We start from the raw sequence: 17405 nt of genomic DNA, 5'->3' as shown, positions 1-17405 counted from the left end.
GTTTCTGACCATCTCGCAGCTCATGGGGTTGAGAGTTTGAAATGTGATTTTGACAGAGAGTTTGCTCCTATCTCACACGAGCTTGTCATCCCGATTTTTGTTAAGTTTGAGAGATGTATGTTTTTGGTGAAAAGTACTTCCGATTTGGCCCGATGGTGATAAGATTTGAGATTGCTATCTCACCCGAGTTTTACGAGTGAGATGAGAGAAATCTCTCTCTAACTCACCCGACTTTGCCTTTAGTAAATTTTCAAGCAGGAAAAAAAATCAATAAATCACCTGAGATGGTCATCTCGACCTATCTCGATTGTTAGTAAATTTACCCCTTAGTGTTTAGCATGCAGATACACCCACAGTCGCTCATAGAACATAGGCATGATGCATATCATTTTAATCAGCAGAAGCTGATTGTGCTATCTATATGCAAATAAGACACAAAAGAAGGTATAAAGACACACGAAAAGAAGCTCAGAGCTACTGAGTCACGCTATGGCATGATGTGACCAGAAGGGCTGTTTAACGAGCCAGGAGGCTAGATGTATGTGGACCCATCTGTAAGAGAAGTGGTTAATGGGATCGTGCAAAATTGAATCAGAGTGTAGATTATTTGTATATAATCATGTGTATGCAAGAGATCACTGTGAACACATACTGCACAAATCACACTTTTGTGGTGTTTATGACATTAAGGTACCTCACAGTAACCCAAGCTGTGCTCTTACATCAGCTGCCCATGTGGCTCCTCATTATATTAGTTTTTGCTACTTAATTATAGCAGTACACACATAAAACAACTTGTGCATCCTCATTACATCCCCCCACCCCCGAGAACTTACCTGTGGTGAGCGGGCAGCGGCAATGGAGAGTGCCGGGGAGGGTAGCATCACTACTCACCTGGCGCAGAGGGCAGCTCTAGAGCTTGGTAGGAAGTCTCCCTAGGAGGGGCTGTAAGCCTCTGCTGGAGCTCCCCCTACAGACAGCCAAGCCAGCAGCAGGCTAGCAGGCACACTTGCCTGCCCATTAAAGGGCAGACTAAGGACACAATGGTGGTAGGGGGGAGGGCATGTGGGTACGATGCCCTGGCCAGCAGCACCCCCTCTGCAGGGCTTGCCATTTCACCCAGGCAGGGGCACCAGAAGGGGGGGAGTGGGTATAAATTACCCAGGTCTGGGCTTGCTGGAGGGGCATGGCGGGGGCCTGGGTCCGGCATCACCCCCCCTCCATTCTACATCACAGCAGCCCAGCACATGCTGTCTACTGGGCTGCAGTGGGAGACTGCTCACAGCTGCTAAGCAGCAGAAGGAGCAGTCTCCTATGCCTATGGTGGGAGCAATCATGCTGATCCGCCCCGCCATTGGCTGTGCGCCAGGCTGAGGGGCTTCAAGCGGCACTGCTAAAATGTTTTTTTTTCTGTTTTTTCCCAAGAGGGCGTGGTCACGCATCCATCAGTTAGGCCACACCCCCTTTCACCCAAGTACGGCTTGGCTCTTGGCAGCCCTGCACCCAGGGCATGTGCCCTGCTCACCCTGCTCTAGTTACCCCACTGCTCCTATATCATCCCAGTCTATGCCCTCTCATTATATTATGCCCTGCCCCATTATTATATCATCCTGCATCCACTCATTGCATCAGACTTTGTTCCATTATGTTATCTGCCTGTGTCACTCCTTATGTTTTTCCCACCAATTAGTTTCTTAATATACTAAGATGGATAAGTCACTATCCACTCTATATACAGATGGAGATTTCAGGTCAGAAATACTTTTGCAGTTGAGACCGACACTTACACACACACAAAGCCTATACAGACACACACTTACACACACAAAGTCTATACAGACACACACATACACACTGAAAGTTTACACAGATACACACTTACACACTGAAAGCCTATAAAGACACACACTTACACACACTGAAAGCCTATACAGACACACATACACACAAAGCCTATACAGACAGACACTTACACACACACAGAAATCCTATACAGACACACTTACATACACACAAAGCCTATACAGACACACTTACATACACACTGAAAGCCAATACAGACACACACTTACATAAACACTGAAAGCCTATACAGACACACACTTACACACAAAGCCTATGCAGACACACACTGAAAGCCTGTATAGACACACACTCACACACATACACTGAAAGCCTATACAGACACACACTTACACACTGAAAGCCTACACAAACACACTTACACACACAAAGCCTATACACACACACTCACAAAGCCTATACAGACAGACACTTACACACACACAAAGCCTATACAGACACACACTTACACACACATAAAGTCTATACAGTCACACACATACACACTGAAAGTCTATACAGATACACACTGAAAGCCTATAAAGACAAACACTTACACACACTGAAAGCCTATACAGACACACATACACACAAAGCCTATACAGACAGACACTTACGCACACACACAGAAAGCCTATACAGACACACTTACATACACACAAAGCCTATACAGACACACACTTACATACACACTGAAAGCCTATACAGACACACACACAAAGCCTATACAGACACACACATAAAAGCCTATAGAGAGACACTGACACACACACAAAGCCTATACAGACACACACACACAAAGCCTATACAGACACACACTTACACACACTCAGCCTATACGAACACACACTTATATACACACTGAAAGCCTTTACAATCACACATTTTTACACACACTGAAAGCCTATTCAGACACACTTACTCAAACACAATCCTATACAGACACACTTACACACACAAAGCCAATACAGACACACTTACACACACTGAAAGCCTATACCGACAGACACACACACTGAAAGCCTATACCGACAGACACGCACACAAAGCCTATACAGACACACACTTACACACACTGAAAGCCTATACAGACACACATACACACACAAAGCCTATACAGACACACACTTACACACTGAAAGCCTCTACAGACACACACACACACAATGCCTTTACAGACAGACACTTACACACACAAAGCCTATATAGACATACAAATATACACACACACAAAGCCTATAAACACACACACTTACACACACACTGAAAGCCTATACAGACACACAATTACACACACACTGAAAGCCTATACAGACACACTTACACACACACAAAGCCTATACAGACACACACTCACACACTGAAAGCCTCTACAGACACACTACACACACAAAGCCTGTACAGACACACACACACACAAAGCCTATACAGACAGACACTTACACACACACAAAGCCTATAAACACACACACTTACACACACACTGAAAGCCTATACAGACACACAATTACACACACACTGAAAGCCTATACAGACACACTTACACACACACAAAGCCTATACAGACACACACTCACACACTGAAAGCCTCTACAGACACACTACACACACAAAGCCTGTACAGACACTCACACACACAAAGCCTATACAGACAGACACTTACACACACACAAAGCCTATATAGACACACAATTATACACACACAAATGCAGCCAGCATCCCCCCAAATAAAAAATGAACACCCCCTTGCCTCCCGTGGCAGTTTAGCCATCCAATACATCCCCCCACCACCGAGAACTTACCCATGGTGAGCGGGCAGCGCAATGGAGAGTGCGTGGAGGGAAGAATCACTCCTCACCCGGTGCACACAGCAGCTCTAGTCTGGAGGAGGATAGAGCTTGGTAGGAAGTCTGCCTAGGAGGGGCTGCAAGCCTCTGCTGCAGCTCCCCCTACAGGAAGCCAAGCCAGCAGCAGGCTAGAAGGCACACTTGCCTGCTCGTTAAAGGGCTGACTAAGGACACAATGGTGGTAGGGGGGAGGGCGTGCGGGTACAATGCCCTGGCCAGCGGCACCCCCTCTGCAGGGCTTGCCATGGTGCCCAGTCAGGGATGCCAGGAGGGGGGGAGCGAGTATAAATTACCTGGGTCTGGGCTTGCTGGAGGGGCATGGCGGGGGCCCGGGTCTGGCATTGCCCCCCCTCCCTTTTTCATCACAGCAGCCCAGCACATGCTGCTGTGTACTGGGCTGCAGTGGGAGACTGCTCACAGCTGCTAAGCAGCAGAAGGAGCAGTCTCCTATGCCTATGGTGGGAGCGATCATGCTGATCACACCCCCCATTGGCTGTACTCCGGGCTGAGGGGCTCCAAGCGGCACACCTCAGTGATTAGGCCATGCCCCCTTTCACCCGGGCACAGCTCTTGGCAGCCCTGCACCCAGGGCATGTGCCCCGCTCGCCCTGCCCTAGTTACGCCACTGCTCCTACATCATCCCAGTCTATGCCCTCTCATTATATTATGCCGTGCCCCATTATTATATCGTCCTGCATCCCCACATTGCATCAGACTTTGTTCCATTATGTTATCTGCCTGTGTCACTCCTTATGTTTTTCCCACCAATAGTTTCATAATATCATAAGTTGGGTAAGTCACTATCCACTCTATATACAGATGGAGATTTCAGGTCAGAAATACTTTTGCAGTTGAGACTACAAGATTTACCATAATCTATCTACAGTAGTAAAATAATTGCGAGCGTGCTGAGAACTGAGAGCCGACTGTAGAGATACAGATTGTTCTCTTCATTAGACTTAGGATCCTGGTACTCTATAATGTTTCCATGATCTCTCATATATAATTTAAAGGCTTCGCTTTTCACTTCAATTGTGGACTGAACCAAATTGAGGACCTAACCAATGAGTCCCCTTTTGCCATTATCTTAGTCATAATTACGTATTAAGGTAGATTCCCATATAATGTTGATCATTACTTATCATGAAAAAATGTACTTTAAAGAATGTATACTTGTAAAAAGCTTGATATTTACATATGTATCTGTTAATATCTAGTAAATGTATTTGTTAAAAGTGTCAAAGCAAAAACATTCTACAGTTGTCACTATCACTGCATCGTATAAATATATTAACCACAAACCAGATGATAACATTTCCAATCAGTTAAATAATGTATACTTCATATGCCTCATTATGTGTTTATCTTTATAATATAATTAACAACCATATAATTAGCAATACTGTAGTTACACTAATAATATACTGTTATTATACTGTTGTTTAGGTTACAAATAGAAGAAAAATTACAAGTTTACTGGTAATAAAGGGGTTTGGTTAGTCTTTAATTGAGATGATCTACAGTACCTCTTAACAAACTGAAGTATTGAGCCAATACTATACTCTTGCTGTAGTTATATACTAACATGTAAAAATTAGGTTCCATGTTTTAGGACAAGACGTTTAAAAAAACTTCAAGATGTTGAGTGGTCCTGGGTCTCCTTAGTATAATAATATATATATATATTTTTTTTTAAATTGAGTAATTTTTGTTGAATATTTAAAATTTCACCCAAACAAAAATAAAGATTACAACATATCGTTCATGGCAGACATAGAAATTACTTGAAGCCAATATACACATTACATTGACATTAAAATCAAAACATATATGTATATATGAAAACATACTACCAGTTCCAAAATAATACTGATATCTTAGTGCACACCCATAGGTGCCATCTGGGTCCGCACAACATAAATCTAATGGAGAACTGGATACATATCCGCACACTATATACCCAACAAAAATTATCACAAAACAGGATGTAAAAACTAAAATATACAAATAAAACCATATCCACCAGAAAATCAAATAGAATTAGTATAATAATGATTTAGAAATATTCTGACACATCCTGAAACTTTGTGTCAGACTATACTTTTAATAGTGCCATTTATAGATAAAAGTGCACTGATAGAAACAGTTTAACCAGTGTAATAAAACCATTCATTAAATGCACAAAGGTGAAAGATGAAAGTCCTCATATTCACATGGGTGATGTTTATGTTTTAAAATTTTACTAGTATATATTGTATTAACAAAAATGTTAATAAAAAGGGTGTTTTTTTAAATTTTCATGAATTTAATATAATATCACTGTTATTGAACATAGGAAGTTTTTAAACTCCAGAAAAAAAAAAGTTATAGTGCATTACATTTTATTATAGTTTATCATTTTAATTTCAATAAACACATTTGTTAACAATCTCTATGGATTGTGCATACTGAAATACTATACTAACCATGTGCCTGATTCAGACCTGCTCGCAAGCGCTATGTGCTTGCAAGCGGGTCGATGGTCGGGCAGTGCGCACTGCGTGTGCGCGAGCCCCGCAGCGAGCGAGAAATCACTCGCTGTGGGACTCACTACAAGATGGGGCGGCTGTCAATGTTGATCGACAGCTCGCCCCGTTTTGTAGGCGGGGAGGTGGGGTGGCTGTCCAAATGGAGGCGTTCCCGAAGGAACGCCTGCCGTTTGGGGGCGGCCCTACTGACATCACAAGTGATGTCAGTAGTGAGCTTCCTGCTCTATTAGAGCAGGAAGCTCACTGGGGCTTGCGGCAGACGAGACCCTACCAGAATGGGCTCGTTGCAAGCCCGATGGTCACCCACAGCATAGCGAGCGGCCAGGAGGCCGGCTAGAAAAAAAAAAGCGGCCGCCCTGATTCAGAGCGAGTGCTCGCTTTTTGCGGGTGGCTCTGAATCAGGGCCCATATCCAGGAAGAGTTGTCTAACTGTAGCTCCATGTTCTGTCAGCAGTTCTAACCACCATTATATATATGATTACCAGTTATATTAAAAATTAACTGTTACATATATTGCTACTGTACTTACTAAACCTTGTAAATGCTCTCTTTTTATTCTTTTGTATCTTCTTAAAATCATGTATGTTTTTGTTATGGTGACACTATATGCATTTTACTTTAGCATAATAATAGAGAAATGAAAGATTTTATATTTTCCTGTATGGAATGGTAGAAGTTTACCATTTTGTATAGATTCCAATCCAAATCCCAGTGCTATAATAACATATGATTTTACAATGGAACAGGACCCCCTATTGACTTAAAATGTTTTTTGTTCAGAATGTCTGAGATGTTAGAAAAAATAGACTTTTTGTGGGTTAGGAGAAAATAAGAGAGCTCTTTATTTGAAGAGAATAGACAGACAGTCTGCAACTGGCAGTACAGCAGTATACACGTACGATATCCATAAATCTGTCAATGTGTAATTATAAAAACATTACATTTGACTAGAGATAAGCACCTTTCGATCTACTTCTCGGCCGTATACACTGTCATCTACTACAGAAAAAGCAGGACTTCTAGCTTCATGTTGAGACGGAGTGCTCCTAAAGGCTGGTAACTTACACTTTGTTTGCTGGATATTAACCCGGATTGCCCTGAAACTGACTCCATTTTATTCAATGAGTGCTGCTTTTCACTATGGACTTGATTCAGATCCGCTCGCTAGATGCGTACGTTCGTTCTCAGAGTATGCAAATTCGGCCAAGTGATGGCAAGGCAGGCGAATGCACTTCAAGGCATAAGCACGCCCACTTTGTCTTGGCGTACCATCGCTTTGTGTATGCAGATGCCCACCAGCCTGTCTTAAGATGCCTACTTGCGCACATCATCTCCAGGAAGTGTATGCAACCATCGGTACATCGGGTAACATCGGGAGCACTCGCAGCGCTTGAGGTTGACTATACCCCACGGCAAGCACTGTGAGCACTTCAGTGTAAAAACCAGCCAGGTGATGTGCACAATGACGCTGCCTGTTAACTATGCTCGCCTCTGAAACAGCGTTGAGACGCTCAGACACGCCTGCGTTCACACCTCCACTTCCCCGTTTCTAGTGGCCTGCCCCTGTCACCACCCACAAACAGGTTCTCCTGTCACTCACTCTGCTGGGCTGTCTATGCTCAGCGAGCGAACGCTTCCCAGTCTTTCGCAGTGGTTCACGCACACACACTGCGATGCATACACATGGGCACAATGCAAACCATCGGCAGCTACTAGTGAACGCTTCTTAGTGTCCGGGTCTGAATCAGCTCCTATCAAATCTTAGTGTCTGGGTCTGAATCAACTTCATTTTTATCCTATGAACAGTGAATATGCACCAATTGTGATTTCATCACTATTGGTCCACAAATTGGACCAACATCCACCTCTATTTACATACAGTATATCTGTTTTCTATGTTTTAATAAATACCTTTGCATTTTAAACCAAGCCGTATGGGAATTTTTAGATAAAAGAGCCTATGAGAATATGTTTATATTTTTACGATTCTGATCAAACATTTACTCATCCAATTGACCTAGCCTGTGAGTTTATATATGCATAGATTGTTTACATCATTGTCTCCAAGGATGCTATATAATTATTCAGGTATATCACACTATATTGTACTGATAATAGCGCTGTTCAATCTTTTTATTATTTATCTTATTGTATTTTGTTAAGAGCTTGACATACTCCCATTTGAACCAACTGCTCCTTGACAGTGCCAATCCAGTCCATTTTTTCAACTTTCTTTTTAGTATTTTTGATCATGTTTCAATATAATTCCCTCATCCATAATTAACCATTTGTGAAAAACTATTAACCACTTCACCATAATCATAACAATCCTTCAATGTAATTAATATTATTAACCTTTTAACAATCATAACTTTGATAATCTGCATTAATAATTAGCCCCAATATCACCAAATAATTGAATTTATGTACATTAACCCCCTAAATACCTCCCTCAAGGCATGATTTAGAGGTTGATGGAGGTGCAGTAGTGGCTGCGACTTTCGTTGCAGCCACTACTACAAATTTATGGTAATGCCACAGCTGATGGGCTTCCTACTGAGATGTCCATCAGCTGTGACTCTAATCCTCGGAACACATTGGCTACACAATTGTACATTACAGCTACCTTAAGGCTGCATAGAATGTCCAATGGTACATGTCTACCAGTGCCAGTAGTAACTGTATCTTTCACTCAGTCACTTAGTCATCATCCAGGAATGGCTCTCAAACTTACAGGGATCTCCATGTTCAATGTCAACATTTTGTACATGTTGACATTCTGTATGTCATCTTGCATAACATACCTACCTGTCTGTATTGTGGTGCACTGGTTGGCTGTAACAGTTGTAGTGAATGTGATGTCAAGCAGGACCCAAATGGCAGTGAAAACATCTCAAATGCTGGTAAAATAGCCGACCATGTGATCTGTATAATAGAGCGCTAGCAGAAGCCAGTGGTGTCAGTGTGTAGTGCCGACCGCACTGAGGGCCTGATTCAGCAAGGATTGCAGTTGCTAATATGCATGCAGTCGGCAGATTATTTTGCACTGCGCATGCATATGCATCGCAGTGCGTGTTTACAAACCAGATGCTGTGAACGGAACTGCAGACCCAGTGATTGACAGGAAGTGCCGTTTGTGGGTGGTGACGGGGTGGTCGGGCAAACGCAGGCAAGCCAGTGCATTTCAACGCCGTGGGCATGCATAAATTATCCACTGTGATACCATATGCTGCCTGAGGCCTCATAGCGTGCGCTGAAGTTAGCAATTCCTGAGTGAGGTCTAACCTGCCTTAATTGTGCGTATGGGTCCGCTGTTACTCTATGTTATCAATTATTTTGCTACAGTATGTTGCCCTAGTATACGAATGTGAGTAAAGGGAAGTGGGCTTCCTTATGTTAGGCTGCGATCAAAATGCGAATGCAAACATTTGCATATCACCGCTGAAATTAGCAACTGTGTTGCGTGCTTATAAGCAGAATAGCGATCCTTGCTGTATCAGGCCCTGCGTACAATCCACACTGCACAGTAAAACAAACACACCGCCTAATCGGCGTGTTTGTTTTACTGAAGGGATAAACGTCATGATGTCTCTCCCATAGTGCAGAGCGGGAGGAGCAGATGACGGCGGACGCAAGAGCGGGGATTCGGGTAAGTATTGTGTTTTGTGTTGTGTGTGTCTGTGTGTTATATATGTAAGAGGGACTACTGGGGCACTGTATAAGGATCACTACAGAAGGCACTGTATAAGGGGCACTGCATAAGGGGCACTGTGTAAGGGGCACTTCTGGGAGGACTGCATAAGGGGCACTACTGGGGGCACTGTGTAAGGGGAATTCTATGAGGGACACTACTGGGTGCACTGTATAAGGGGCACTACTGGGGGCACTGTATAAGGGACAATTCTGGGAGCACTGTATAAGGGGCATTATGGGGGGGCCCTGCATAAGGTGCACTACTGGAGGCACTGAATAAGGGGCACTACTGGGGCACTGTATAAGGGAGACTACTGTAAGCACTTTAGAAGTGGCACTACTGGGGGCATTGTATAAGGGGACTACTAGGGGCCCTGCATAAGGGGCACTACTTGCAGCACTGTATAAGTGGCACTACTAAGGGCACTGCATAAGGGGCACTACTGGGGGCACTGTATAAGGGCACTGCATAAGGGGCACTACTAGGAGCACTGTATAAGAGGAATTATATAAGGGGCACTACTGGGAGCACTATATAAGGGGCATTACTGGGGCACTGAATAATGGGCACTACTGGGGGCACTGCATAAGGGGCACTACTGGGGGCACTGTATAAGGGGCATTATATAAGGGTCACTACTGGGGGCACTGCATAAGGGGCACTACTGGGGCACTGCATAAGGGGCACTACTGGGGGCACTGGATAAGAGGCACTGTATAATGGGCACTACTGTGGCATTGTATAAAGGGCATTTCTGGGGGCACTGTATAAGGGGAACTACTGGGGGCACTGTATAAGGGGCACTGCATAAGGTGCACTGTATAAGGGGTACTGTGTAAGGGTTACTTCTGGGAGCACTGCATACGGGGCATTACTGGGGGCACTCTGTAAGGGGCATTATATGAGGGACACTGCTGGGTGCACTGTATAAGGGGCACTACTGGGGGCACTGTATAGGGGCAATACTGGGAGCACTGTATAAGGGACATTACTGGGGGCCCTGCATAAGGTACACTACTGGAGGCACTGGATAAGGGGCACTACTGGGGCACTGTATAAGGGAGACTACTGTAAGCACTTTAGAAGTGGCACTACTGGGGGCATTGTATAAGGGGACTACTAGGGGCCCTGCATAAGGGGCACTACTTGCAGCACTATATAAGTGGCACTACTAAGGGCACTGCATAAGGGGCACTACTGGGGGCACTGTATAAGGGCACTGCATAAGGGGCACTACTAGGAGCACTGTATAAGGAATTATATAAGGGGCACTACTGGGAGCACTATATAAGGGGCATTACTGGGGCACTGAATAGTGGGCACTACTGGGGGCACTGCATAAGGTGGGGACTGAGTTTGGAAGGTGGAGGTGGTGGGGTATCAGGAGGGTAGGGTGGGTAGTTTTCCATTGGTGGATGGTATGTTTGGGATGAATAGTAGGTGGGTGTTTTCATGGTGAGTGTAGGGAGGGATGGAACTACTGACGGGGTAATAATGGTAGTGTCCGATGTCAGTAGACATTGCCTTGCTTTAAATATGAGGTCGGATGTCAGTCTTTCAAATTGTATTCTTTGGTCCTGGACCATTGCTCGCACCCATACACGCACGCAGGGGGGGTTTCCGAGCACCTAGAAACCCCCCCCTGCACGCCACTCCATCGCAGCGCAGCTTACATTTTTTTTTTCTAAAGAACCTGATTGTTGCTGGCTGAGCTGGCTGTAGGGGGAGCTGTAGCGGTAGCGCGCCGCTCTTCCTGGGCAGTTCCCATGGTACCGGAAGGGGATCTAGCTGTTACCATTGTGGAAGGGCTGAGATATCGGAGCCCGCTGAGGGTGAGTGAGTCAGTGACCGACGTTCTCTCCCAGACCTGCACCACAGGTGCGTGTAATGTATTATATGTGGGGGGACCCGGTGGGGGCGGAGAGGTGATCTTTAATTAGCCATGCCAGCGCTTGTGTCAGTGTGTATTTCAGTGAGTGTGTGTCTAAGGGATTGTCAGTGTGTGTGTGCCTGTGAGTATAGGCTTTGTCAATGAAGTGTGTTAGTCTGTGTGTATAGTCTTTTAAGTAAAGTGTGTGTGTGTGTGTCTTTGTCAGTGTGTGTCTAGGCTTTGTCAGTGAGTGTGTGTGCCTGTGTGTATAGGCTTTGTCACTGCAGTTTGTGTGTCTGCAGTGTGTGTGTGTATATAGGCTTTGTCAGTGTGTGTCTAGGCTTTGTCAGTGAGTGTGTGTGCCTGTGTGTATAGGCTTTGTCACTGCAGTTTGTGTGTCTGCAGTGTGTGTGTATATAGGCTTTGTCAGTGTGTATGGGCTTTGCCAGTGCAGTGTGTGTTTCTGTGTCAATGTGTGTGTGTGTGTAGGCTTTGTCAGTGTGTGTGCCGGCTTTGTCAGTGTGTGTCTGTGTCAGTGTGTGTCTGTGAACGTGTATATGTCAGTGTGTGTGTCGGCTTTGTCAGTGTGTATGTGTGTGTGTAGGCTTTGTAGTGTGTGTGTCGGCTTTGTCAGTGTGTGTGTGTGTAGGCTTTATTAGTGTGTGTCAGTGTGTGTCTGTGTGCATGTATATGTCACTGTGTATGTTTGCAGTGCCGCCTTTTTATTTGTTGGAGGAGCTGAAAAGCTCTGCATAAATAAATATAGACAAGTAGACTCCAAATAAAAAAGTTCAACAGCCGGGGTGCAGATCCTAAAAACTAAGCAGACCGCTTAGTCTTGAACATATAATCGGATACAGGCAACACTCCTCGGGTACCCAATAATCCAAGCTTGTTAATCCATTACTGTGCAACATTTCAGATGCAATTATTACATATTTCGTCATTGACGAAATATGTAATAAATTCATCTGAAACATTGCACAGTAATGGATTAACAAGCTTGGATTATTGGGTACCCGAGGAGTGCTGCCTGTATCTGGTGAGATTTTTTGCCATTGGTTTTGTACCCAGGTATTGGAAACCCCCCTTTCAAAATCCTGCGTTTGCCACTGCTCGCACCGCTGCACTGACATAGGCCGCAAAGTTGTCATATTCATCCGGTGGTTTCAATAAGGCCTCTCTGGCCCGGAAAAGTAGTGGGTCTTCTTCGTTTTCTTAATTTTTGGTTTTCCGCCTTTGTTTTTTGAAAATTGGTGGGGTGGGGTTTGGAGTCGCAACACTATCTTCTCCACTGTGTAGGTCGGGGCTGCTGGGGATATCTGAAGTCTGTAAATAGTGAACATTTTTTAAAATATCATATTTTAATTTTGTTTCAATTGCTGTCACAGTTCCCTACAAGCATGGAAGAGTGGAAAGCCATTGGAGTTGAGTTTGAGAGCCATTAGCAGTTCCCTAACTGCGGAGGAGCTATCGACAGCAAGAATATTAGAATTAACCCACCTGCCACACTGGGTCATACTACTATAACTATAAGGGATACTTCAGTGTTGTTCTGATGGCTGTGGTGAATGGAAACTATGAGTTCCTGTTTGTAGATATGGGGAAGAATGGCCATTCTTCCGACGGTGGCTCCTTTCAGAAGGTGGCATTCTACGAGAGGCTCACCACTAACACCCTTCATTTGCCGTGGAGGCTTCAAAACATGGGCTGAATTTTGTTTTTGTGGCTGACGAGGCTTTCGTCCTTCATGAAAATGTAATGAAGCCATTCCCACAGAGGGCCTTGACTCATGAAAAGCGGTTGTTCAATTACCGCCTATCTCGTGCAAGGTGTATTATGGAGAACGCCTTTGGGATCTTGAGCAACCGATTCCGGATTTTGCATACCCCCATAAATTTAAAGGTGGAGAAGATTGACTGGGTGGTCACGGCTTGCTGTATCCTGCACAACTTCTTGCGCAAGAAAACCACCCAGCAATAATTATTGGGCACACCTGCAGTTGAAGACCCCGAAAATCCGGAAGAGGTTGTTCCGTTCCCCTCAGTGGCGGTACCCGCAGTTAGGGAAACTGGGACTTATCTTGCCAAAAAGGTCAGAGAGGAATATATGGCCTATTTTAATGGGGATGGTGCAGTGCCGTGGCAAGAAGATTTAATCTGAAAATGTTGGAATTTACCACTGATGTCTCTGCTGATTCCAGGAAATCATCTTCCAGCAGGCTGCACTCCTCTGACTCAGCCATGTACAGAAGGTCTCACAGGATCCTGCTGCACCAGGAACATCATCAGGTCATAATACCATAGCGTGGGTTTGAATATGCTGTTGGTCATGGCTCCCGAACGTTTTGAATCCTCCGCCTTCTTGTACTGTTTGATGAAGGTTGTAAACAGATTCTGTATCTTATTGCGCACCCACACTAGGGACGATGCATCCTTGTGATATGGCTTAATATACTCTGACAACTCAAGTAAGGCCTTGTTTCGCTTCTGTCTGTTGCTGTACATTTTTGACTTGGTACTCCAACTCCAAAGTTGGCATTGTTGGGGAAACAATAGGTAGATGGTGGCCATTGCTGGGCACATAGGTGGCCAATGAGCATTGCTAGGCAAACAGGGGTGGCCATTGCTGGGCAAACAGAGGTGGTCAGTGTGTGCAGGGCCTCAAAGCAATGGCCGCTATGCATATGAAAAATATTGGTGGCCAGTCGGCTTTGTATGGGAAACAAGTGGCCAGAAAATACTATATATACCTGCACAATCGTATCTGCTGCTCACGATGCTGCTCCTCTCCGCTCGGGCGCTGTCTGCAGTGGACGTAAACAGGAACTTGTCACTCAAGTGATGGGGCTCGGATGCTGAAAAACACGGCACAATCAGCATACGATTACGACGGATAATATGTGCTGCACATCTGATCATACAATCCAATTTATGAGCTGCTTGAGGGCGCATCGGATCGTATCTGAGTTAAAAAATGCACAATTTATACAGGATTGATCATATGACACGTCGAATATCATGGAATCAGGCAGAAATCGCTGTAGCGATTCCCTGCACAGGCAGAGATTGCCTCTGACTGGATGGGTCCTACATGCTTAGCCTCAATTCCCTGGGTCTAAGCACCAAGGGTCAGAGGAGCATTCTGTATGTTGAGCTCCTACAAGCAAACAAGCAAACATTAGGGGTATATTTATATTAGGTTTTAAAAAGAAAATGAAAAGTGGTGTTGTTGCCCCTAACAACCAGTCATTTCCCTATTGCATCCTAGAAAATAATAGACAGAATCTTTGAGTAACACCACCACTTTTCATTTTCTTAATGTTTGATTTAAAATCACCACTAAAATAAGGGTATCCGGATGGTAGACACCCAAAATAAATGTACCTGAACTCATAAAATACCAGACTTATTTCAACATTAATGTTATTCAGTTTGATAAAATGCTAACATGGTACATTGCTATAATATTTATATGGTAATCATCCTATACAATAAAATGTAATGGAACATCTCATTGTACTACTGCATTCTTGATCTTTTTAAACCAATAATCTTAAAACATAAAATTAACAGTTCAAATATTTCCACCGATGCTTTGATAAATGTATCCATTTTAAAAAAAAAACAATTGAGCTTAAGAATTAACACGTTGTTTCCTAAATGGATTATTAAATTAAACATTGGTTGAGCCACCTGTTATTAATTATAACACCACAGAAAAATATGTATTCTCTACCTGGATTCCTTGACACGTACATTGTGTAATGGTGGTAAAATAACAGTACCCCTTCTGTTTAATATTGTATGTGCTTTATCCATCATTTATAAATTAAGGGCTATTTTGAGTTACATTTAAAAGACTGAAGTAACCCTTGAACCATGCCTCTTTAGGATACATGTAGCACAGATTTGGTACCTGCTGTTTTATAGATTTACTGTCATTCATGTGTTACTCTGAAGCTAATCAGCCTGTGTGATACAGTATATTAAAGCTTAGGGAATAACATAAAGTTTCAGTGTGAATACAAAAGTACAGTTGCCTTGCAAGACACGTCTGTCAATTCTCAGTAATGAACAGAATATTCTTAGTTCAAAAAGCTTTCTGTATACGGTATAGCCCCCTTAGTACTCCAGATAAGGATGAGATACAAACAACAAGCAGTAGAAAGTTTCACAGCGGATGGCAAATTACATCCTTGAATTATCTTAGAAGTCTTCATAGATTCAAGGAAATTTGTTGGCAGCCGTTTCATCTTTTTATAGACACTTTAGAAAGTATATTTTGGCAATGTTTTCAAGTATATAATAGTTAAGACTGACTCATCTAACAATCTAATTATTTTTTTCTTGAAGCAATATGTTCTGTTCTTGAAAATATACTTGATTCGTAGATTTTTTTCAAACCTACTTGTGGATTATTCTTTTGGGTCAGAATTTCTAAAAAGTTAATACAGATACACTGCAAGATATCTGTATTGCTATAAACTGAGACTAGTAATGTCCCTTGTTTATAACCTTTCCAAATAAACATATCTACATTGGACACATCCTCCCTACAGCTTGTTTGCAGTGGGTTCTGGAACACAATGTTTAAATGCAGACCATAACATTTCACCTGCTGACATTGAAAGGATGCTACTAATTTACTTACTTTTAAAACAGAATATATTTGTTGAAATCATATTGCTAAGTTCAAGTTAATTTTGTACTGCACGTAAAATGCTTTTACAAGTGGTGATCTTTTGTAGTGGCAGCTAATTGTTATGCAATTTGTTAAATAATGCAACCATTGAGTGACACTTATAAATTGTATTAGGTTCTGCATTTTTTTGGGGTGGGGGGCAAGGATATCATTTCATTTTGGCTCCCCTAAATCACAGAATGTCGCCACCTCAGGGGCAGCCGGAATAACCCACCACACCACCTACCTGATGACAGAGATCAGGGGTCTTTGCTTTTGCTGATTTGGCCTCTGTATACGGACATCACTGCTGTCTCCCAATCTCATCACTCACAGACACAACACTAACACAGCGCTACTGCACAGCTCCAGGAACACATTCTGCCTAAAGTGAATCCCTGTACAAACAATTTATCCAACCAATGCTGGGAGAGGAGGACGGTTACTCATGTGCTACCAGGAGTTGTTGTTTGCAGGGTTGTACTGGCCCACAGGGGTTCAGGGGCAATCCCCGGTGGAACCCACTGCCTGAGGGCCCACCTCCTTCTCTAGGGATTACGTTCCAGACTGTGTACTTGAATTATTCTGCACATGACCACTGCAAATATTCTGTAGATATAAAACACAAAAAAACATTCAAGGATAAAAAACAAATATTCATATAAAATGTCATTTACTGTGCTCCATCTGGCCATCCTATGTACAGACATGAACACGCACATATGGTGACTACAAAATCAGACTCCAAGTACAGACATAGGGAATTCCAAACCCACCAATTCATGTAACAACTAATAATGCATTAAGTTAAGCACAGTAGGTGCTGTACACATTGCATTCATTCCACACATGGGAATTATTATCAGACACCGCTACACACACTATGCTGGGCTGGTTACACCTAAAAGAGGAAGACATGCTCAGAATTCACCTTATAATGA

General features: G+C 43.4%; 1 protein-coding gene and 1 pseudogene across 1 annotated transcript in view; both read left to right on the top strand.

Moving 5' to 3' along the window:
- TACR3 (tachykinin receptor 3) overlaps positions 1 to 17405 on the top strand; it is a 242313-nt gene that overhangs the window by 63905 nt on the left and 161003 nt on the right. The gene's annotated exons all lie outside the window — the stretch shown is intronic.
- On the top strand, positions 13340 to 13944 carry LOC148481593 (uncharacterized; annotated as a pseudogene).

The sequence above is a fragment of the Taudactylus pleione genome, unplaced genomic scaffold (assembly GCF_031769625.1).
Source record: "Taudactylus pleione unplaced genomic scaffold, aTauple2 ptg000573l, whole genome shotgun sequence".
NCBI lineage: Eukaryota > Metazoa > Chordata > Amphibia > Anura > Myobatrachidae > Taudactylus > Taudactylus pleione.
The sequence above is the reverse complement of the archived record's forward strand: the minus strand, read 5'-3'. Positions and strand labels throughout refer to the sequence as shown.